This window comes from Symphalangus syndactylus, chromosome 10 (genome assembly GCF_028878055.3).
Source record: "Symphalangus syndactylus isolate Jambi chromosome 10, NHGRI_mSymSyn1-v2.1_pri, whole genome shotgun sequence".
Taxonomy (NCBI): domain Eukaryota; kingdom Metazoa; phylum Chordata; class Mammalia; order Primates; family Hylobatidae; genus Symphalangus; species Symphalangus syndactylus.
In genome coordinates this window covers 97,262,070-97,286,390 of record NC_072432.2, presented here as the reverse complement: position 1 = coordinate 97,286,390, position 24,321 = coordinate 97,262,070, and the positions used below count along the sequence as shown (strand labels likewise).

The 24,321-nt window shown below is 40.7% G+C and overlaps 1 protein-coding gene across 22 annotated transcripts in view; it reads left to right on the top strand.

Moving 5' to 3' along the window:
• The window catches only part of ZBTB38 (zinc finger and BTB domain containing 38), a 166,967-nt gene that overhangs the window by 70,713 nt on the left and 71,933 nt on the right, over positions 1-24,321 (top strand). For 2 of the 22 annotated variants that reach the window (XM_063610671.1, XM_055295219.2), the window contains 2 exons: positions 5,096-5,161; positions 22,633-22,737. The gene's annotated coding sequence lies outside the window, so the exon portion shown is untranslated. Of the gene's footprint in view, positions 1-2,146; positions 3,089-4,180; positions 4,282-4,647; positions 4,980-5,093; positions 6,109-6,141; positions 11,819-12,634; positions 12,899-13,298; positions 20,625-20,973; positions 21,159-21,249; positions 21,861-22,632; positions 22,738-24,321 lie in introns of those variants that run through there. The other 20 variants (XM_055295220.2, XM_063610672.1, XM_055295211.2 and 17 more) reach the window with 18 other exon arrangements.

Below are 24,321 nucleotides of genomic sequence, written 5' to 3'. Positions count from 1 at the left end.
CAGGAGACTTGGAGTCCAGCTCTTGGCCTACTTGACCTAGAAAATAAGCTGGGCTTGATTTTTTAGAATCACAAACTTTTAGAACTAGAAGGGACCCGAGACAGAGGCAAAATGAACAGATGATAACAGAGTCATTAAAATGATTTTAGTGTTTAAATCATTTTAATGATAAAATAAAACAGTAAATTTGGTTGAGGAAAATCTCTTACTTCAAAATTAGGCTTTTTAAAAGTCCATTTAAAAATATGTTGGAAAAAAATCATAATAGCTACTTAGGTTATCTGTTCAGGAGAAAAATACTATTTGTGAGTTGCAAGTAGGTCAGTTTCAGCCAGGCACAGTGTTATGAGCCTATAATCCTGGCTACTCAGAAGGCTGAGGCGGGAGAATCAACTGAGAGTTCAAGTACCACCTGGGCAACATAGCGAGACTCTGTCTCAAGAGAACCCAAAACCAAACAAACAAAAGAGAACAGGCTAGTCTGATTGTTACACTGATTTTTCTTTAACTGATCATTTAGAGTAGAACACTCTAACAACCTGATAACAAATTTATTCACAAATGCTGAATACATTGGGTGTAAAAGGAAACTGGCTATAATTTTTATATAGTGAAAGGCTGCATTAATAATAAACTCACTTATGAAGTGTGTGATCTTGGGCAAATCATTGGATCTCTCTCAGCCTGTTTGGTCACCTGTGAGAGGGAAAAAACTAGACTACGCTAGGTTTTAATAAATACATTTCAAGTGGAAATGTATTTATTAAAATAAACATTCCATCTGAAATATATTTATGTCATTTATTTTCATTTATTTTGCTTCATAAAATATTTTTTGAATTATGGCAAATCTCCCCCTAAAATACTTACTCTGCTTTCTACACTTAACTTTCCAACATGGTCCATCTGATTCCTCCTCTTTCATTGTGTCTTTTCCACCTGCTGGGCCCAGCCTGTCTCCAGCTGGTGGCATCCTAGGTTCCCACAGTTCCCAGGTCCTGGAGGGTAGAGGCCGATTCATATAAACAGAGGTAGTCAGGGCTCCAGGGAGATAGAGTCCTCTACCAGGTGTCTGCACAATAAGAAGATTACTGACATCAGGGATGGAGTGTGGACGTAGAAGGAAGTTTTATCCTCTTAAGATTGGTGGAAAGACGTAGACTTTGCAATCAATCAAACTTAGGTTTGAATCCTAAGTCTGCTATTTACTGTGTGTAATCTCTATTAGTTCCTCACCTAAAATTGAAGATACTCCGTTTGCAGGATTATTGGCTTAGAATGAAATAAACATTGGGCATGTAGCTAAAATATTGAGTATATAGTAGGTTCTCCATAAGGGTAGCTAGTATAGACTTTCTAGCTCTGATCAATGTGGAAGGCAGAAGTTCCTGCCCAGGTCTCTAGGCAAGATGTAGATGTTCAAAGTAGCATTGAACTTTCTCAAAAATCCAAAGGCATTTTTGGTCATTGGTAAATTAAATCACCACGTTGTTTCCAGGACTAAATATGCTATAGACAGATGTAATAACCAACCTCATTAAAAAATCTTAAACTTTTTATATACTAAGAATTTAAACAAAAGTGTATTTGGTAAACACTTTTATTTTTCTTTTAATTTCAATTGGAATAGCCTAACCTGACAACAATGTACCCACAAATGTTGACTACCTCTATTAGGTGTAAAAAGAATCCAGCCGTAATGTTTGATGTGGTGAATGGCATAAAGGAACATGCAAACTGATCCAAATGTTTATAAACCAAGTATTCCTCTGGGACTCAGTGCCCTGACTTTATGTTTTTTTAAAACATAGAGAGTCAAGCTTTGTTCCTACTTGAATTGTGTACATTGCATTAGCCATGCAATTTAACTTTAACCCACAGGACTGCAAAGAAAATTAGCTCAGCCTGCAGAACAACGAGACCGCGAGCAAGTAAGCACGTTAATCGAAGTGAAAGGCTTGCCCCTCACTTCTAGCTCTGTCCTTCTCCAGCCTGTGCCTGCCAGATTATCTCGGGTTCCTCGTGTTTGACTCGTCAAAGTGGCAGAAACAGGCTAAAATGTTCACTGTGGAAAAGGGATTTGCCTTTTAAATTAATGTTTGTGCACATGCCCCGGCTGATGAGAAGCACGCAATTTTTTAAAATCATAAGTGAATGCATACCCTTGCCACTAGTAATCATGACAAAGCTTAAGTAATTCAGGCATGAGCATGGTTTTCTGAAAGTATAAAACAGGATTTACTAGTTGAGAATGTCTGCATAAACAAGCTCATTGCTTTGAATATTTTCAACTATAGTTCACATTTGTTTAATCCAAGCAGGTCTGGTAAACGTACCACGTTTACTGATTGTCTTGGAACATCACAAAATAAACCAATACATGGCTTTTAGGCTGGTTTTGACAGAGGGTGGACAGAGAACCCCACAAGGGGTTTGGAAACTGCCCTGGCATCTGGCTTACAAGTACCAGTAGGGGACCTGACCACATTCACCACCCTTCCCTGTAAAGGGAATAGAACACTATTTACTCATCTTCTGGGAACCTAATATGGATTACTGTTGTTGTCACTGTCATTTATTATTCCCGACAGAGGAGGCAGACGACTTAGTTCTATGTGGTCAGAGTTGATTCCATAACGTGTATATTTAGCCTACATGATAATAATTTGCGAGTATTTTTAAATGAATGTCTAGCTTTCAAACGTCATTAATGGGGAATATCTCAACAGACATGAAGAGCATTCAATGCCTAGGTGTTTGCATCAACCTCCTCCCACCCCACTCTAAGGACTCTGCTTCATAGATGACCGTATATTGAATTGGTGCCTTATAACTCAGCGTGATCATCTCTCTAATTCTCGACCCCCATGGTAAAGGAGGAATTGGCCTAAGGACACTCCATTCTAATTTTCTGACGCTGTCAATGCTAACCAGAGCTCATAGAGCAATGATGTGGGGGTGGGGAAGATGGTTCCACCATTGGTGTGAGACCAGGAGCTACTGTTTTCGTTAGAGCCACATTTATTTCTGGAGTAGTTGTGGGAGAGAGATGTACTCCAAAGAGAAGAGGACTCTCGCTATGGTTCAGGTATGACCCACCATCTGGACAACTCAACTCAGAGACTTTAAAGTATATAGGATATAGGAGGGCAGGGTACATTACACACACTAAGCTAAAAATCACTTACGCTCTGGGGCAGGAGATAGAATGAGAGCTAGAAACAAAAGATCCAGTTGTGAAACCTAGTACCTCAGCTAAGGTGTTTGAACATATTTTCTCTTTTAAAAAAATTCTGGGGAGCTTCAATGTGTTGCTAACCTGATTATTTTCAGCCAGTCCTTACAGAAGATTGAGGTGCTGGAAAACTAGCAACCCCAGAAAATATTAATTCATTTTTGCACGTGTTAAAATTAACAACAGCATATTCAGTGATGCAATAGGCAATTGAAGACTTTTGGAGAGATAAGAAGAAGAAAACTATAAATATTATATATTCAAAATCAGTCTCAGCATTTTATAAAAATGTTGGCTTATGTCCAGGATCTAAGGGTGGGGGTGGGTATGGTTTCTTTGTAGCTAAAGAAATAGAGTGGAAAAGAATCTGTTCTATTTCCTTAAAAATAAAAGACTTCTTGTTTTATACAGCCTGGCAAATAAAATGCTTTTATGTTTTTTTACCTGCCGGCAGGATCTGGAGGAAATTTTGCTAGCAAGCTATGCTGTTTTCCTCTTTGGGGACCTGGTGACACTGGTTTTGCAGCAAAACCGTATTTGCTTATTAGGCATTTCTTAAAAATCCTGAATAAGCAGCTCTTTCAACAGTTTTTGTTCCACATGTTAAACATTTCATTGCAATTCGAGCTTCGAGTGTGTGTGTGTGTGTGTGTGTGTGTGTGTGTGTGTGTGTGTATTGATAGGAAGGAATGAAAGGGAGTGCATAAGAATTCTTGAAGGTTTTTTATTTAAAAAATTAATTCCTCACCATTACGTATTGAAGTATCTGCAGAAGGTGATTCCAATTTATTACATACCACCAAACTAGATCCCATCAATCTTGAGCAGTGGGGGTAGGGAGGTGGTATTGAAGACGACATGAAATTTGGTGTTTGAGTAGATGAGATTTAATTTTCGGAAAACATTTCACTCATAAAACGGATATCAACCCAGTGTCAGCACTGACCTCTTGATGTCAATGTCATCATGCAAGCATAGCTAAAATAAGCCTCAAAGTAAAACAAAGAAACATTGCATCTCAGCACAATACGATTTCTTCTTTTACAGTATGTACTATCTATAGCCTTTTGGTATTCCTATTAATGGCTTGTTACTTTACAGTTTAGCTTTTGGAGGGGGAGGGAGAAGATAAATCATTTTGCATTTTCTGTGTTCTGAACGCATACAGTATGCTGCTGTAAGTCTTAGTATTATTTAGGTCAGGATCCTAAGGATAGCTTTTATCGTTCATGATGGTCAGCTATACAGCCAGAGGAATTCAGCATCAATTTATTTTTCTGTTCTGATTTTATTCTGCTTCCAAGTTTTAAAAAATCCATTCACATTTTAATAAAATTCTGAGGCGGTATCTGCCGCTCTGTACTGCAGATACATTTAGCAGGATACATTTACACTGCTTGTGGTTAAAGGTTATAGCACGGATACAGACAGCTGATCATGCATTTTTCTACAAGCCTGCCGGCACCATTTAGGATTTTGAAAAATAACCTAGAAATGCTATACTCTTTATGAAAATTATTCTTTACTTTGCAAGAGCTTAACAATTTTGGTTTTTTCTTAGCAATTCTATAAAATTAACAATCTATAAAATGCATCCCAGACCAGATACATACTGTATTGAAAGCTTTCTTCAGGAAGAGAATATGAGAGTGTTCTTTCCAGCTTATTTTCTTCCTTAGCAAAAGGATTGTTTGATTCTCAGAAGCAGAAGGACACATTCATTGTGGAGCAGCTCTGCTTAAGTGTATGAAATGCCTTCTGTCTGGTTGCAGAATTTGGAGTTTGCTAAACAGTGTTTAGTGATTGGGCTCATCTTGCATCACCAGTTGATGACATTTTTCTTTGTTCCCTCCTACCCAGTTGAACCAAGACTCTGAGGCTGATATGCAATGTCACTTACAACATTAATCAGATACTGCATTTAAGGTGAGCTGTCCCTTGCCTCCTCCTTCCCCAGTGCTCGTGTGCTGCATGCAGTGCGTATCTTGCTTCTGCGAGCCTAAGATGGCAGGCAGGATTAGCCGTGCTTGTGCTGTGTGTGCATGCTGTGTCTAGAATTCATTACACGTTGCTTAGTATTTCAGATGTGAGTATGTAAATGCTCTGTATGCCATATCATCTGGTAGCGAAGACTTGTTTTTGCCTCATTACAGCCATAGATATTTCAACATCACCTTTCATTTCCAATTCATTTGCTTCTGGATGTTTGCTTTTCATCACATTCAAAATATGATTTTACCTGTCTTTTTTTAACAAAACCAAAACCCCCCACAAACCCTAAAAACAAAAACAACAACAAAACTCTGCTACCAGATGGTGTCTCTCCTTTCTTCGTGCATTTGCTGTCTTTTAAATAATGTATGTTGTATTGTTAATTAATGTGAATATCAAATTAAACACTTGAAACTTACATGTTTATTATGCAGGTAGGAGGCAAGGTGGATTCTATTTTTAACTCTTATGCACTCCATCATGTGCAAGCAACTTGGGTTCTCAAATTTGTATTTTCAATGCTGGTATCAGTGGTTTGATTTTCAGCAAATGTGACAGTGGCCTTTGCAGTGGTCAGCTCCGAGCTTTGAACTCTCAGAGGAGGAAGGGGAAAAAAATTCAACACACCACCTCCTTGGTTGCAGTCTCAGAAAAACCTTGGATGAGAAACTTCTTTTTTCAATCCTGTTTTCCTGTTGATAAATTCAGTTCTATGATCACAGTTCATTCAAGCTGTTCTGCGTATGATTTTTGTGTGTATGTGACAATTGCATCTAAAACTTGTGAGCAAGAAGACAGAGAAATCAGTTGGTCTCCATCGCTTTACATAAAAATGGCTGAGTGTCTTGTCATGCTAGCACTGCATTAAGTGATGCATACAGGTAGGTTGAAATTTGCATGTTTTTATAGTTTTTTTTGAGGCATGCAGCAAGAACATTAGATGCATTGGAATATGACTTTTAAAAAAACAGAAATTAAATAAGACAGTTGTAATCTTTTGGGGGAGGGTTTTTAATTGGACAGGCTCTGCTATTCAGATGGTATATAAATGTGTAGCTTTTACAAACTTATTAAATGATTCTGCCATAAAAGGGAGATTTTTTTAAAAAAATCATATATATGATAGGTGTGGTGCCATTAGACAACAAAAGAATTTTTTGAAAAGATTGATGATTCAGCTCCATTTCAGCTTGAAACTAAAAATAAATGGGTTTCTGGAGATGATTTCAAAGAGCGTAAACAAGCTTAATAAGAAACATTAAAAATATTTAAATTTTAAGAAGCGGTCTTTAAACGTGTTATATGAAAGATGAAAATAAAAACTGATATGCTTCCAAAATTAATTTTAGGTAATATACAAGAATACATTATATTATGTATATAATTTGGGGGGATGAGGAGTTACAATTTTTAAAGAGGGAAATATTAAATATAGATGGCCCTCTTAAAAGAAATAGAGCTTCACTAAATGAAACCGAGCCCCTAGAATGGTTCATTGCAGACCATATAGCTGTGGTTCTGGCACTTTTCAAAATAATTTCATGAGCTCTTTCTTTTGAGCTTAACTTCTCAAATATATTTTAGTTTCAAATTTAACACTGGGCCAGAACCTGTTTCCTTGGTAACCAAATCGTATTTAAACATGCAATAACAGATATGCAAAAGAATGTCTTTAAAAAGGAAACAAATGTTTAATGAAAAATTTACAGTTCTTTTTCCTCTCATATAGAATCTGAACTGGTTTTAGATGGTTTTTAATGCGGTCTTCAAGCCTTAAAAATTAAGCCATGTTTCTAAACATATAGAGAAAGCTTGCACAGTGACAGCTTTTCTCTCCCTCCTTTGTGCTCAGTACTTTCAAAATTAAGGTTTTCTTTGCAGTATGCTCCAGAATGCAGGTCAAGGTTTGTGTACAGAGGTGTAGTTTCATTATCACAAGTTCACCAGCACCACTGAAACAAAAGGTATTTCAGAAATTCTGAGAATCAGAAAATGCTTGTACTCTTGCCTTCCCTGATCCCTCCGTTGGTAACCTCAGTGCTGTCGGTAGACAAGGACCCAAACCCAAGCCTACCCCTCCAATGACAAGTGCACCCTGAACCTTTGTGGAAATATCTCTGTAGGTGTGTTAGGAAGATGGTGCTAAACCTGAAACCTCCCCGAGGTTTGCTTCGATGTGAAGAACATTGAGATTCAAAACCATCTGTGTAAATGGCTGCTTTATTCTAGCAGTTTAACTAATATTCTGTTCCATAGCACTATCGTAGAATTGAACCACTCTAATGGGCTGAAGGGTGGTGGTGGTTGTTGTCATGTTGTTTTGTGGCCAACTAAAATATTTTGCTTGGAGTCTTTCTCTGGTTCAATTATTTTAGAACGTGATTCATCTCATACTGATTTTGTTCTACGGGCTTGCCATGAAATACCCTTCCTGCAACACCTTTTTTTTTTTTTTTTTTTTTTTTTGGCTGTTGGGAGCCATTTTCTTTCTTGCCTGTGACTTTAAATGACTAAGTACATTTTGAATATAGTATCAGTCAGAAGACTGTAAACTGAAGGGAAATATCAGAAACCTGATTCAATATTGCCAATTTTTTTTAGTACCAACAGCATTAACAGTTGCAATAGGATCAAGCTAATTGTCATTTGCTCTTGAGCAAATAATGAGCCAGGCATTTATAATTAAAACACTACTGCTAGTCAGAAAGCTTATAACTACAATGTCTTCTATTTTGATAGGCCAGTACAAAGTAATCATTTTGCACCTATTTGAATCTTAATTACAAGATTAGATGGATGCAATGCAATTGTTTTACCATTAAAATGAATGCCTGATAGATTCAACAGTGTATTTCTTCTTTATAGAATGTCGATTCTTTTGTTTGTAACTCAAGCATGGTTGCGTCATCTTGTAGATTTTCATACTTAATGGGGTTTTTTTTGTGGCATTATTCACTGATGTTGCTCTTAGTCTTGCCTAAAAGAATTTTAAACCCCATTCAAGGATCTAGAAAGTCAAATAAGATTGTTGGGAAGTGTATCGTATCATCGTCATTCTAATAAATAAACCAGTGAATAGAATAATAATTACTATATATTACTTCGTTGTGTTTCACCTTAATATTTTGCCTTCATATTTCACAGCAATCTTGATAAGGCACAAAGCTTTCCTAAACTTACCCATTTACAATTATTATTGAATTTCCAAGATTAGCTGAAAGTGCTTCTTGATGATTGTAGAGGATGGCACTTACCCCATCTCATTGTTTGAAAAGCTATGCTGAACCCATTTACACTTTTTTGCTCCGGTATTTTTACTGGGCAGGCCAGAGAAGGTGCGACAGGAAGACTGTGCAAACAATTGCACTGTTCTCACCAAAACAAAATGGGCAAATATGTGGTTTTCTGTTGGAATGATTTATAATCTAAAATACTATGATATTTATAATACTATAATACCAAGATTGCATCTCTTGCCATAATACTAGAGTGGTATTGATCTACCTCATCCATTTCCATGGATCCCCCGGAGATGGACTGGTAATCGGACTATGACTTAGAGCCTCTTTACTGTTATATGAGAAGAATCTGGATAGAGATCTAGCACTTTCTCTTTAGTACTAAGTCATGCTAAGTCTTTGAGTTCCTGGTACCATGTGGTTCATTCTAACAGCTCCTTTCCAGGGAAAATGCTGTTCTTAACAGCTCTCTTGGTAAATAAACAGTCAACACATTTATTGAGCATCTACTATATGCCAGGCATATTCCAGAGAATGGGAGGGTGCTTGCAGGGAGGGGAATAAGCAAAAATATAGATGTAAATAAAGAAGGCAAGTGCACAGAGGAAAATTAAAAATTTAAAAATGAAAGTGGGCCAGGCACAGTGGCTCATGCCTGTAACCCCAACACTTTGGGAAGCCAAGACAGGAGGATTGCTTGAGACCAGGAGTTTGAGACCAGCCTGGGCAACATAGCAAGATCCCATCTCCACAAAAAATTTTAAAAATTAAATGGACATGGTGGCTGGTGTGCACCTGTAGTCCTAGCTATTCGGGAGGCTGAGGTAGGAGTATTACTTGAGCCCAGGAGTTCGAGGTTGCAGTGAGCTAGAATCATACTACTGCACTCCAGCATGGGCAAAAAGCAAGACTCTTTCTCTAAAAAAAAATTAAAATTAAAAAAATAAAATAAAAAGTGAGGGTTGTGTGGTTCTAGGGCGGAGAGCCACTTAAGAATGGTTGATCAGAATGTTCTGAGGATGTGGCATTTAAGTGCTGATCTGTGTGCTGAGAAGGATCTAGTCAGGTGAAGATCTGACGTGGGGCATTACCAGGAGAGGAGTGCTCATGCTCAGCCTTCAAACTTTCCTTTCTTTTGTAAATGTTGCTATCTCAGAGCCAGGTCTGACAGCTACAAGGGCTGAGGCTTAACTTAGGTAAGCTTCCCCTACAGTAAGAGGATGGCCCAGGTCCCTGTGACTGGTTTTAGCCAGTCAAACTCCCAGAGTCTGGTACTCATGGGGTCATTGCCTTTGACCCAATCACGACCCTGAAACTGCTTCAGAAGGTACAGTACGTTGCAGTGCTAGGTGGTGATGAAATTCTGGCACAGATTCAGTGTCAACCCAAGAAATGCACAGAAGAAAGACCTCTCAGAGTAGAGAAATTTCTGAGAAGCCTCTTGCTTTATTTTTCATAAGAATTCCGGAATTTAAACCAATGGCAAAACATTGAGATAGTCATTGAATTTTTTTTCAAAGGCAAAATGGTGGAAGGGTTTGTCTCATCTCATCTGGCCAGTAGATTGTCTTAGTCCTAAAATGCCTCCCACCAGAGTGAAGTTTTTTTCAGGTTTTGCTAAAACGCTTCAGCTCTGCACACATCTTTGCCTGTTGGTGGCTTTCTAAAGAACTAGTGAGGTTTTTTTTTCCTCCATTAGAGCAAGTCATTCTTTAAAAAATTCTTCTTAAGAACCAGAACTCTTTCATGCTTTTCAGGTTATTCTGTTGACAAAGGTCAGGGAACAAAGGGAGAAGTTTGCTATGCGAGTTAGAAACTATAAGGCTCTTTTGAGCCTTCTAAACATTTCAGAAGCACCTTCTAAAATTGATTCATTGCTTAGCAGACTTTGCTTATCACAGTAGAGGCAGCCTGGCTGGCATGTTGTACTTCATTTGGTTTTGAGAGGCCCTGAAACATTCCACAACATGAAGACAAGCTTGTTCGGTTCCTTTGTAGTAAAGTGGGGAAGGGGGCTGGTGATAAAGGGGCTCTCTGCCCATTAGTGAGGAAGGGGACTGCAACAATTCAGTTTACTTCTTTGAGCATTTGTTGAGCATCTGCTATGTGCCAGACACTGCTATAAGCCAAGCAGAATGAAATATGACATAGTCCCCTTATGAAACTGCAGTCCAGGTTCCCACACAAGGGTAGATCATTGTATGGGCAAGCACAATTGTGTATCCTCCCTGTTCCAGGAAGAAATAAATGGTGTGCTGTTCTCTTAATGGCCTTTTATACTGTTCGCTGGAGGCCATCCCTCAGTTTTGGGCATTTCAGCTGATGACAAGGACATTTCTTCACTTGGACTTTGTGTCTTGACCTCACCACCTTCCCGAGATGTCTTGGCTCCTAATAAGCCACCGTATGTCTGGCTGCCCTTCTCCAAGCTGGTCCGCCTGCATTGCCAGGTGACCTCAATAACGGCTGCGACTTTTGCATTCATGAGCAGATGTTAAGTTGAGAAGCCCTCAAATGCAAAAATTTGAATTTGTGATGTAGGCAAGATATTTTTGCTTTTTTACCTTCCCTGGTTGACAGTGAGGGGTCTCCATGCTGGCTGTTCTGCAGAAGGCTTTCTGGGCAGCAGGTAAATCAGAGACCAGTTGCAAAATCAATTGTCTTTATTAGGTGATCCCAGCATGCCACTGCCTTAGCCTAAATGTCTCATTGGCCAGAAAATTGGTTTTGATCTCATAACTCATTTTGCATTTTTCCCCCTTAATGTTCTCCTTGCCTCTGCAGCAATTCCTGCTCAGGGTTCAAGACTGAACACTCCCTATGTTTGGCCTGTGGAGGGAGTTTGTTTTCTGGTGCTGTTTGGTTTGAAAATTGCCAGTGTAAATATTCTTTCTGTGCTCATGAAAAGCAGTGGAGGCTTTCATTATATGCTTTCTACAATAAAACAATCCTCTTCCTTACTCTGTGGTCATTGCTGCCAAATGGATATTTTGAAATTTCTTTTCCTCTTGCTTGCTAAAATCTCCCACCCTGTCTGAGACCTTGCTCTAATTAAGGCCTAACAGTCCTGCCGACCTTCCCCAGTGCTGAGCATGACGTAGAGTCCCTGCCCCGAGGGCCTTACAAGCCAGTGAAGCCAGAAAACAAAAGCCACCAGCTGAGAGTGTGGTTAAATCCCAGAAGGGCAGTGCCCTTGTCATTTTTTTTTTTTCCTTTTCTCTTGTTTCTTGAACTGAGGAAGGGAAGAGAGGAACCTGGAGCAGGGAAAGGAAGGAACTACACCATGGAAAGATTCTCTGAAGTACTCAGGGTACTGGGGAAACAATGCGGAAGAGAATGGGGTGGTCATCTGGTAAGCAAAATGGGGAGCTGGCTGTAGATAGAGAGGGCAGCACGGGGGCAGGGTGAGGATGCAGAAGATAAGAAAGACGGAACAAAGGAAGCAGTCAGGAGGCAGCCAGGGGACAAAAGGAGATGCCGCTCTGCTGCGCCATGGAGCTGGCGGAACAAGGTACCAGGGAGAAAGTGGGAAGGGGTTGCAACTAGAAAAAGAAGGCTCAGGAGAGACCTTAAATGCAGGTTGCAGGCCCTGGTTTAGAACTGGGCTTCCCCTGTGACCTCAAGGCAGCTTTAGTAGAAAGAGCACTGGTCTAGGAGTCATGCATGGTTTCATTCCACCACTTAACTCTCCAAGAGACCTGGAGAAGTCCCATCTTCTCTGGGCCACGGTTCCCGCAAAGATAGAGTAAAAAGAGTCTAAAATCAATAAGGCAACAGAAACATGTAGTTCAGATTCCCATAAGAGCATACAGACTGGGTGCTATGATGTACTCTCTGGCTTCGCTCATAATGTTGGCCTTGCTACTTAATTGCCCCACGTTGCCTATTGTGAAGAGCCTACAGATTGATGTCCTTAAAGGTGATTTATTTACTACAGAGTCATATGAACTTTCCATTTCTTTTTTCTTTCTTTCTTTTCTTTTTTTTTTTTTTGAAACGGAGTCTCGTTCTGTCGCCAGGCTGGAGTGCAGTGACGCAATCTCGGGTCACTGCAACCTCCGCCTCCTGGGTTCAAGCGATTCTCCTGCCTCAGCCCCCTGAGTAGCTGGGACTACAGGCATGCACCACCACGCCCATCTAATTTTTGTATTTATTTTTTTTTGTACAGACGGGGTTTCACCATGTTGGCCAGGATGGTCTCAATCTGTTGACCTCGTGATCCGCCCGCCTCGGCCTCCCAAAGTGCTGGGATTACAGGCGTGAGCCACTGCGCCCAGCCTGAACTTTCCATTTCTATCCAAGTCTCCTATTCTACATGCTGAGGATGCCAGAGGGCCCCCTTAACACCACTCCCCACTACCCACTACCACCCTCCTCCCCATCACTATACTAGATCTGAATTAAACATTAAATGAAATAAGCAGACTTTTTATTCATGCTGTGTGATCAAGTGCTTTTGGTCATCTACAAATCAGACTGAAGACCTACCCAAAATACCTGCTGTACACTGCAGATTTTAGAAATTATTTTCCCCAAAGTCAGGTTGCCCACTGCAGGCATGCTAGTTTGCTTTGGGAGCCCCCAGAGCCTTCCTCTTCCTTCCTTCACCAGCTTATCCAGCCCCGAGTCTGAGTGCCTGTGGAGCCATCCTCAAAGGATATTCTGATTGTTTGAATCGCTTGGTCTCCAGGAGAACCACACCTGGCTGGCATACCAGCATTTAGCACTGCATCATCCCTGTACTTCCTGCTAAGCTCTTATGGGAATCTGAACTACATGTTTCTGTTGCCTTATTGATTTTAGACTCTTTTTACTCTATCTTTGCGGGAACCGTGGCCCAGAGAAGATGGGACTTCTCAAGGTCTCTTGGAGAGTTAAGTGGTGGAATGAAACCATGCATGACTCCTAGACCAGTGCTCTTTCTACTAAAGCTGCCTTGAGGTCACAGGGGAAGCCCAGTTCTAAACCAGGGGCTGACAAACTTTTTCTGTAAAGAGTCAGACAGCAAATACTTTAGGCTTTATGGCATGAAAAAACAAATTTTCCACAAATTGAGTTTAAAGATCTACTTGGTTTTTATTAGCAATTCGTGAATCAGGCAGCACACTATCTATAACAAATAGGAAGGTATTCTGTTGGGCATGGCAGAACAATTGGTTTTTAGAAGGTAGCTTAGGCAGGAATAAGGAAATAACATAATACAAAAAGCAGATTGGTTAACATCAGGTTACTGCAGGTAATTTTCCTTATAAAGGTTAAAGCAGAGGGGACTGCTTTATCATTCTGGCTAAAATTGGCCTATTATCTCTCTCCTAATTTCTCAAGTCAGATAAACAACTTCATTTCAGTTTAGTGATGTGGAACTTTAGCGTGAGTGACTCCATTTTGGTTTGGTCTCTTGGGGCTTAGCGCAGGAGCCAGTCTAAATCAATGGCCTTCTATACACTTAATTTAACAGTGGGTCAAGACAAAACTGAAGATACTTCATAGGTATTTATATAACAAGTGACAAAGCAAATTTTCATAAATTTTGTATTGATGAAATTCAAAATACAATAATATATAATGTTAAGTGTAGTAATAGTGATATACTATCACAGGTACAGAAATGAATAAATGTGACTGTGTCTCGAAACTTCACTTATAAACTCTGAAATCTGCATTTCATATAATTTTCACATCATGAAATACAGGCATACCTCAGATGTCACAGGTTCAGTTCCAGGCTACTTCAATAAAGTGAATGTTGCAATAAAGCAAGCTACACAAACTTTTTAGTTTCCCGGTGCATATAAAAGTCGTGTTTGCAGGCCGGGTGCGGTGGCTCAAGCCTGTAATCCCAGCACTTTGGGAGGCCGAGGCGGGCAGATCACGAGGTCAGGAGATCGAGACCATCCTGGCTAACACAGTGAAACCCCGTCTCTACTAAAAATACAAAAAAAAAATTAGCCAGGCGTGTTGGCGGGCGCCTGTAGTCCCAGCTACTCGGGAGGCTGAGGCAGGAGAATGGCGTGAACCCGGGAGGCGGAGCTTGCAGTGAGCCGAGATCGCGCCATTGCACTCCAGCCTGGGGGACAGAGAAAGACTCCGTCTCAAAAAAAAAAAAAAAAAAAAAGTTGTGTTTGCATTATACTGTAGTCTATTAAGTGTGTAATACCATTATGCTTAAAAAAATGTACATACCTTAGTTTAAAAATAATTTGTTGCTAAAATATGCTACTGATATCTGAGCCTTCAGCAAGTCATAATCTTTCTGCGGGTGGAGGGTCTTGCCTGGATGTTGAAGGCTGCTGACTAATCAGTGTTGTGTTGCTGAAGGTTGGGGTGGCAATTTCTTAAAATAAAACAACAGTGAAGTTTGCTGCATTTATTGACTTTCACAAAAGATTTCTCTTTAGTATGTGGCACTATTTGATAGCATTTTACCCACAGTAGAAATTTCTTTCAAAAGTAGAGTCAGTCTTCTCAAACTTTGTCCTTGCTTCATCAACTAAATTTATGTGATATTATATATCCTTTGTTGTCATTTCAACAAGGTTCACAGTGTCTTCACCTGGAATAGATTCCACCTCAAGAAACCAGTTTCTTTGCTCATCCATAAGAAGCAACTCCTCATCTGATCAAGTTTTATAATAAGATTGCAGAAATTCAGTCCCATCTTTAGGCTCCACTTCTAGTTCTTTTGCTATTTCCACCACATCTGCAGTTACTTCCTCCACTGAAGTCTTGAATCTCTCAAAGTCATCCATGAGGGTTGGAACCAATGTCTTCCAAACTCCTGATATTTTGACCTCCTTCCATTAATCATGAATGTTCTTAATGGCATCTAGAATGGTGAATCCTTTCCCAAAGGTTTTCAATTTGCTTTGCCCAGATCCATCAGAGCAATCACTGTCTATGGCAGTTATTGCCTTATGAAATATATTTTTAATAAGACTTGAAAGTCAAAATTATTCTTTGATCAGGACTACAGAATGGATGTTGTGTTAGCAGGCATGAAAACAACATTTATCTCCTTGTACATGTCCATCACAGTTCTTGGGTGACCAGGTATATTGTCAATGAGCAGTAATATTTTGAAAGAAATCTTTTCTCTGAGCAGTAGGTCTCAACAGTGGGCTTAAAATATTCACTAAACTAGATCTGCTGTCATCTAGTCACTGTTGTGCCATTAATAGAGTACAGGCAGAGTAGATTCAGCATAATTCTTAAAGGTCCTAGGATTTTCATAATGGTCAATGAGCACTGGCTTCAACTTAAAGTCACCAGCTTCATAAGCCCCTAATTGAAGTTTTGAAGCCAGGCATTGATTTCTCCTCTCTATTTATGAAAGTCCTAGGTGACATCTTCTTCCAACAGAAGGCTGTTTTGTCTACATAGGAAATCTGTTGTTTAATGTAGCCACCTTCATCAATTGTCTTAGCTAGATCTTCTGGATAACTTGCTGTAGCTTCCACATCAGCACTTACTTCACTTTGCACTTTTATGTTATGGAGACAGCTTCTTTTTTAAACTTCATGAACCAACCTCTGCTTGCTCCACATTTTTCTTCTGCAGCTTCCTTACCTCTCCTAGTCTTCCTAGAATTGAGGAGAGTTAGGGCCTCACTCTGGATTAGGCTTAGGCTAAAGGGAATGTTGTGGCTCGTTTGATCCTCTATCCTGACCACTCAATCTTTCTCCAGATCAGCAATAAGTCTTTCTTATCATTTCCGTGTTCATTGGAGTATCCCTTTTAATTTCCTTCAAGAGATTTTCCTTACAACTTGGCTAAATGCTTAGCACAAGAGAGCTAGCTTTTGGCCTGTCTTGACTTTCAACATACCTTCCTCATGAAGCTTAATCATTTCTAACTTTTGATTTAAAGTGAGAAATGCGCAATTCTTCCTTTCACTTGAACACTTAGAGGCCATTGTAGGGTTAATTGGCCTAATTTCAGTATTTTTGTAGATGAGGAAATATGGAGGTCCAAGGAGAGGAAGAGAGGTAGGGAATGGCCAGTCAGTGGAACAGTCAGAACATAAACATTTATCAATAAAGTTCGCCATCTTATGGTGTGGTTCATGGCACCCCAAAGCAATTACAATAGTAACATCAAAGATCACTGATCACAGATCACTATAACACATATAATGATAATGGAAAAGTTTGAAATATTGTGAGAATTACTAAAATGTGACACTGAGACACAAAGTGAGCACATGCTATTAGGAAAATGGCACCAGTCAGACTTGCTTGATGCAGGGTTGCCAGAAACCTTCAACCTGTAAAAAAAGACGCAGTGTCTACAAACCCAATAAAATGGAGTGCAATAAAACGAGCTATGTTTATATTCTCCTTTTGATTTTTTCCCAATAATTAAAAAAATGTATAAACTATTCTTAGCTTGTAGGCCACACAAAAACAGGTATCAGGCCAGATGTGGCCCAAGGGACCTAATGGGTTTTGCAGGCCCATTTTCTCATTGGAAACCTGTAAACTGGGGACCTATTGGCCAGATTCAGTCCACCTGTGTGTTTGTTTCACGTCTAACAATGTTTTTAGTTGAATGAGTCGCCAATATTTTTGTTTCTTGGTTTTAAAATGATATTACCTTTTTTTTTTTCAAATTATAAAAGTAGTATATCCCTACTGTGAGGTTATTTGGAGTGCTGAACATTTTGGCCTTTTATCTATGCATGCTGCATTTTTTAATAGTTGAGATAGTATTTTGTAGACAAACTATGTATCTTCTTGTCTGCTTAACATCCTAGCAGAAGCATTTTATATCATTTTAAAAAAAGACTTTTATTAACATAACCTTTTAAAACTTTATGAAAATCTTAAACATGTGTAGTAGAGGCTAGTTTAATGAGCCCTCAGTTAGTTTTGACAATTATCAGCTGCCAGCCAATCTTGTTTCATGTAAATCTCCTGTTTTTTTGTTTTTTTTTTTTGCACTGTTCTTGTAACACTTCTATAAGTTTGAAATATTTCGGAATAAAAAGTTTTAGAAATGTAGATTACTTTTAAAATATATTTTTAAAATGTGGATTACTAAAAAAGAGAAGTAACCACAGTACTAGACCACACAAACAAAGAACAGTAATTCTTTAATAACATCAAAACATAATAGCATTCGAAAAATGAGAGGTCATCTTTTAAAAAACCAATTTATTTGTTCAAGGCTCAAATCCAAATAAAGTCCATACAGTGCAATTGACACTATTAAATTTAATTTATAGGTTTCTCTCCTCTCTTTTTTTCCTTGCTATTGCTGTAAAAATTTTGTTGAAGAAACTGTAGTTTCCTCCTATCTGAAATTTGGTGATTACCTCCGTTGGTGCTGTTTTATGTGTTTCTCTATCTCAGAGATTTCCTGTAAATTGGGAGTTACATCTACAGCCTTGATCAGATTTATATTCCTTTTTTTTTTTAAGTAGTCAACATTTCATGGCTTTTATATAAAAATCCTGATTTAGGCTCCCTTAGGAAGTGCTGCAGATCCGGCATTTCCACCTGGCAACAATTGGTCTGGGGTTGGGTAGCCACCATCCCCACTCCCCACCTCCCAACCCCATTTAGGTGGGACTTGAATCCTCCTGCAGGCCAAAATTCATGACACTTCCCATAAGCAGTTTCACACATTTATCTGCCTGGCTCCCACAGGCATGGGAAGTTGACACCCCTATTCTAAACATTGCCTCTTCAAGGGCTTTGGTAGATTTACTACCAAACACATACATCACACACAACAAGTAGCCTTTCAAGAATGTAGTAGAGATGAGAAAAAATGATTTGCAAAGAGACTTCCTTAAAGTGCTTGAAGAGAAAGAGATAAGCAGCCAAATTAGGGGAGGCCAAGTTATAGAATTTGGTGAGAACCCAGGTTGAGGGAAAGAGGAAAAAAAGTAAAACCATGAATTAAATTAACAGAGTGCTGCTAGTGTGAGAGTTGGAATGAGTTAACAGATTCCTAACCAATAGTAGGAAACAAAGACAGCAAGTGGGTTTAAAAAAGATACTTTAGTCTTTTAATATAATATTGAAACCTTAAAGAGAAGACGTTAGTAAGTGTTAAATTGGCCAAGAGTCCTAGTCAGAAGGTGCAAGCAGGCAGTTGTAGGATAACGGAAACCTGTGTGGAGATTAAATGAATGAGTTAGGAAAGCCTTCTAGAAAACGCCCCTGGAAAAGGATCAGGAACCATGTTGTGGGAATGGTGAAGAACTGGTGGAAATTTAAGAGAGGAGATAATCTTGAAAGTCTTGCTTTTTTTTTTTTGCAAATGTATTAAAATGAGAAGTATTATAAAGATAGAGGAAACACATCATGTTTAGTGGTCTTGAAAATGATAAACTTTTACAGAAAAGAAAATAATTATGACAACTTGGGCCCTTCCTGGAAATTTCCAGATAGTTCCCCATACTCAGAAGAATGATTAAGAGAGAGAATCTGTGACTGGTTATGAGGAAGGATGGAAAATTTTGAAGGACGGGTTGATTATGTAATTTTTAGACTGTGTTGTTTAAAACTGTTGCTGTGATATTTAGTTATTAATAACAATTTGGGGAAATCTAGCCACTTCTGGAGAAACATTTGGCTCTAATAAGAAAGAAATGCCACTGTTTGTGAATTCCCAAGTGGATGTAAAGACCCATTCACTTGCTAAGCCTCTTAGGAAACCCAGAGCCGGTTTTACCCTTAACAAGCTGTTGACAGAGTCTGGTCAAGGTACCACCTGGAACATGTTAACAATACAAAAAAGTGGATGTGGAGTCAGACCTGTGTTTCAATCCCTTTATGTCACCCCCCATGTGACCCTGGCAGATTACCCATGGAAAATTTCTAGGGTATAAAGGTTGTTTTACACACAGTAGCTATGATTCTCACTGCTTGGATGGTAAGAACTTAGAACTCTGAATACTTAACTTCCAGTACCAACAGCAGCCTACAACAGCCTACAATCATAGCGCGCTTACATAATACCAAGTACTCTTGAAAATGCTTCACATGTATTATCTCATTTAGTTCTTAAAAAGCCCTACAAGGTAGGCACTAATATTAAAATTAGTCCCATTTTATAGATGAAGAAGCCACGGGAGTTGAGCTAACTTGCCTAAAGTGTTAGCCTTGTAAGCAACAAAGCTGGGCTTTAAACCCAGGCAGGCTGAATCCAAAGCGGAATTGCCTTGCCCTACCACCTCCCACCTTCCAGTCACAGGGAAACACAGAGAGCAATACCGCATACTAGCACTTCCCAACCCTGGTTCCTTATCCATTTGCCTCAGTTTTCTTGGAGGTCTTTGTGTAATTTTCAGAGTTTCCAAAAGCTTCAGTGGAAACATACAAACATGCAATTATTAATAGACCACAGATTTTTTAGGTTGGAATCCACTATTAACAACAGGTTAGCTCAGGTTTTGAGGAAGCTCTGATTGGTAATTGCATATACAAAAACATTGCAGGTTTTTGTTTTTTTTAAGTGGGAAGATGAATCATTACTTAATAAATGCAATTTAATTGAGTAGATCTTTCTGAACACATGGCGCATGGAGGAAGAATAAAGGATGCTTGGCTTTGAGGAGGTTGGGAAATGCTAATATACATGTGTACGCATATTGCCCAAACTATCGGCCTTCAAAACTCTTCATTTTTAAATAACATGATTCTTTAATTTGACTTTGAGTCAATATATTTTTCCCTCATTATTTAAAATGTTTTGTTGGCTTTATATTTCATATTGGAGTCTATTCATCAAGTGATCACATTCTTAAAACATGGTCAGGAACTGGGATGCAGAATTTCAAGTACTGTAGATTCCTGGCTGAAAACGTAAAGAATTGACTTTTTAATCTTTTTAAGCTGTGGCCTTGAATTTTTTTAAGAAAATTTAATAATAAGACTCTACTATCAAAACACAGGGAACATGGACGATTTAAAAAAAAAAAAAAAAAAACACCTGTCCATTATTCGTGCATTAGCTCCACATGGCCAGCTTGTGGCAGGCCCTCTCTGAATACTTTTTCAATGAGCAGCCCCTGGATCTTGGAAGAAAGATGCCAGCGGCCAGGGCCCTTCATTTAAAGAAGAGGACTGGGTCTTTTGCGTGAAATAGTTTCTGTGCCACGTTGGGAAAAATCAATCTAGGCCTCTCTTGACGGCCATGGAAAAATACAGGTGACTCCTTATTCCTGAGAATTTGATGCAATTGAAACAGCGACTTTGCGAATCCTGTGTGCAGAGTCTGGAACAGGAGCCCACGGACCCTTTTGCGGCCCGAGGCCTTGTTCTGACAGTCACTAGGCTCTGTGGCCCAGAGTCCTAACTGCGTTGTCCTTCGGCAGGTTCTGAATTGTGTCCTCCCCTAGGAGGCTGAGGCCGCTGCCTCCTTGGTGGGGGGCCCCGGCTGGCCACTGGGTCGGGCATGGGGCCTTGCGGGACCCTCGGGGGTCCCGCCGCCGCCCTCCTGAGGCCTGGTCCTCGGCGCCGCAGTTCCCCTAGCCGCGGGCCCGCGGGGCTGCGGGTCGGGCCGACCTCCTCCCGGACGGGCTGCGTCCTCTGCCCCGCGCCGGGGGCGGGCCGGGCCGGCAGAGCCGAGCCGCCGGCGTCCATTTTCTGGGCGGTGCTGTGCAGCGCCACGGCCGGACTCACGGGTCCGGAAGCACCATGGACCCCCGGGGAAACGCGCCGGCGGCGGAGGAGCCGAGCCCCGTAAGTGCCCCTCGCAGGGTCTTCGCAGGGCCGGGGGCGGGACGGGGCGAGGCGCGGCCTGCGGGCGCGGCGCCCGGGGCGCCGCCAGCCCGATCGCTCCTCGCTTCTGGAGGGAGCCGGGAAGCCGGGCTGGGGAAACCCTCGCAAGGGTTGAGCTCTGCAAACGCAGCAGAACCGAGCTGCCCGCGGGGAGGAAGCGCCCGCAGGTGCCCCGACTCCGGGGCCCGCGCCCGGAGCGGGGCGGGGCGGGGTGGGTTCGGCTGGAGAGTGCGGGCAGGTTGCGCGGCATCTCGTGGCCCAACTGCGCGGCTGTGCTAGAGGGCGGGGGCCGAGGAGGAATGCCCTCCTGGGGCTGGGGACGTGGTGGGCTTGAGTCCAGCGGGCTCGGGCACTGTTTTGACAGTCACACCTCCCGTCTCCTGGATTGGGAATCGGACCCTAGCCTGAACCTACGGGAATTTGGTAATTTCCTTGATGCAACACCAAGCCCCTGGAATTGAACGGGAAGTGCAAAGGCAGGGCCCTGCCCCCCAGGGGTTTGCAGTCTCAGCCGCCTACTTCTGCAGTAGTAAGGTCTGCTCTGTTGGTACAACATACAACACAACCGCCCGCCATTAGCCACTTTTTTATAGGGTACATCATAAATCACCTGAGATTTTAGGCTGTCCGCGGTTCCACTTTATAACTCCTGCACTGCGGTAGGTAAGTGCCTAATTCCATTCTGGACATTGGCCCTAATTGAGTATCCCTTCTAAGCATCAATTATAGGTGATATGTGTTATGGTGCCTTATACATATTTTAAAGGTTAAAGACTTCTTCTGTGAAGCTCAACTACTTGGTCAGATTCTCATGGTTAAAAAATGTGAAAGAGTTTTGTCCTGGTTTCAGAGAAGCAGCTAGTGAGGCGCTATATCTAAGTGTAGCGTTTTTCAAGAGTGGGGGACCCATTCGAAGATTGTGGGATCAGTTTAGTGGGTTGCTACTGGAAATCTTCTTAAAGATATAGAATATATAGTACAATACAGAGAAGAAGAGAAAAAATAACGTGCATTGCACATAGTAAGGGTAAGCATTGTTTTATGAGGTTTTTGGTTTTCAGTTAATATCATGTAAATTTTTAAAACAGTGGGTCACTGTCTGAAAAGTTTTTAAAGCCCTGACTTACTGGTTAATAGCCCAGGCTTTGGAATCAATTCAATCTGGATTTGAGTTCTAATTGTCACATAAACCAGCTGTGTGACCTTGAACAGGTTCCGTGGCCCATTAGAGTCTCCGTTTCTATAGCTGTAAAATGGGGGAATGTTCCCTATATCTGAAGGTTGTTATGAAGACAACATGAAACCACATATGTCAACCACTTTGTGGGTGTTGACTTATGTGTTCGATATGTGCTAATTGCAGTTATTATTGTTGCTAAAACATGAAATCCTAGCAGCTAGTCATGGGACACTGCACTTTTTTTTTTCTTTTTAGATCTTGATGTGGAAGAAATGGAGGACTCAGAACCAAGGATTTCCAAGTGATTTCTTCCAAAGCACAGGAATCTCACTCTGTTAAAGCTGGTCTGTTCTAACTGAGGTAACTAAAGTCGCGTCTCTCCATAGTCTACATGAGATAGGAAATGGTCTTTCTGAGGGACTCCCAAAGGGTATGTGATTCAAGACGCAATCCACCAAGTTTTGGGGTTACAAAGTGACCATGACATTCAAGTGATATGTTACTGGGAGACCGGATGTGTGAAGCCCCCATGATGAAGGGGACCTAGGAGATCAAGGCTTTAGGACAGCTGGTTTCTTGTTCCAGTTCTGTCAGCAATTGTCGTGGGGTCTTTTACATGTCTCTTCACAGATCTCTAGTTTCCCTAGGATGGAAGGATGCACTGACATTGCTGAGGCCCGGAGAGTTTAAATGACTCTTCAGGGTTACCCAGTGGGTTGGGGTCAAGGCAGGACTGGACCTTGGATCTTCGTTGCTCAGTCACGTAGCCAGCTTCAGGGCCCTCTGTGAGGTGAGCGCTCTGCTAGGCACCGAGTATACAAATGTGAAGAGACCATTCCCGGGACACTTGCAGCTGTCGCAGACAAATATTGACGGCCCAGCACACTAAGCTCTACCTTGGAGCCATAAACAAGGTCCCAGATGGTGACAGTAACAACTACCATTTGTCGAGCATTTGCGTGCATGTGTACACTAGCCAGTGTGTGAAGGGCTTTAAGCACAGTATTTTTTATTTACCCCTTACGATAGCCCTATGAGGTGAGGAAGAATAGGCGTAAAGGATTGAAATGTGAAAATAGAGACAGGTCATGGAGAGCTTTGTGTCTCATACTACATGTATGAAGTCCCTTCTGGGGGCACAGCTCTTTGCCAGGACTGCAGAGTGCCCATCCTGGAGGAGCTTGCAGCCTGATTCCAGAGAGGCACAGTAGGATGGATGGTGCTTGCCATTCACCCCCACCTCCTTCCCCTGCTTCTCCAGCAGTTGCAGAGTGGGGTCATAGACACACCAAAATTCCTACCTCTAAATTCAATTTTTCTTTTTTTCTCCACTTAAATCTATACTTCCACCCATCTATTAAAACTTATGCCCTCAATTTATAAATGATAGTAAGGCCTTCTCTGAATTCGTTCATTTATTTTTCATCAACAAATGTTTATTGAGCTTCTACAAGGCACTTGGGTACTCAAGACCAGACAGATTTGTTTTTACAATCATATTAGTCATTTCCAGTCTCTTAGCAAAGAATTTGTTGTTCAACTGTTAGCAATTTTCTATTGTTAATATGCTGGAATGTCAGCTCCATGGATGTTGGAGATTGACCCATACGTAGAATTCCAAATGGATGTATAGGAAAGTCATTTAAGAAGTCTTAATATCTTCAGAAAGGAATTTCACACTTCTCTTTAAAAGTTTGATTTTGTCATTCTTGTTACCTGCTTACAGAGGCCTTTTCATTTGTACGTTTAACTCATAATCCAAGAAAAAGCAGTTTGGCAAGGGGGCTTTGTTTGGTTTGAAATGTTCTCTTCTTTTAGCTTTGTAGGCCACAGAAGACTGTGGGTATTCAAAAGTAAAGTAATTTAAGAAATATGTTTGTTTAATTTATAAAGTAGAAAATTAGATACCTCTAAGAATTGCAATAAGCCACAGAAATCAAATCG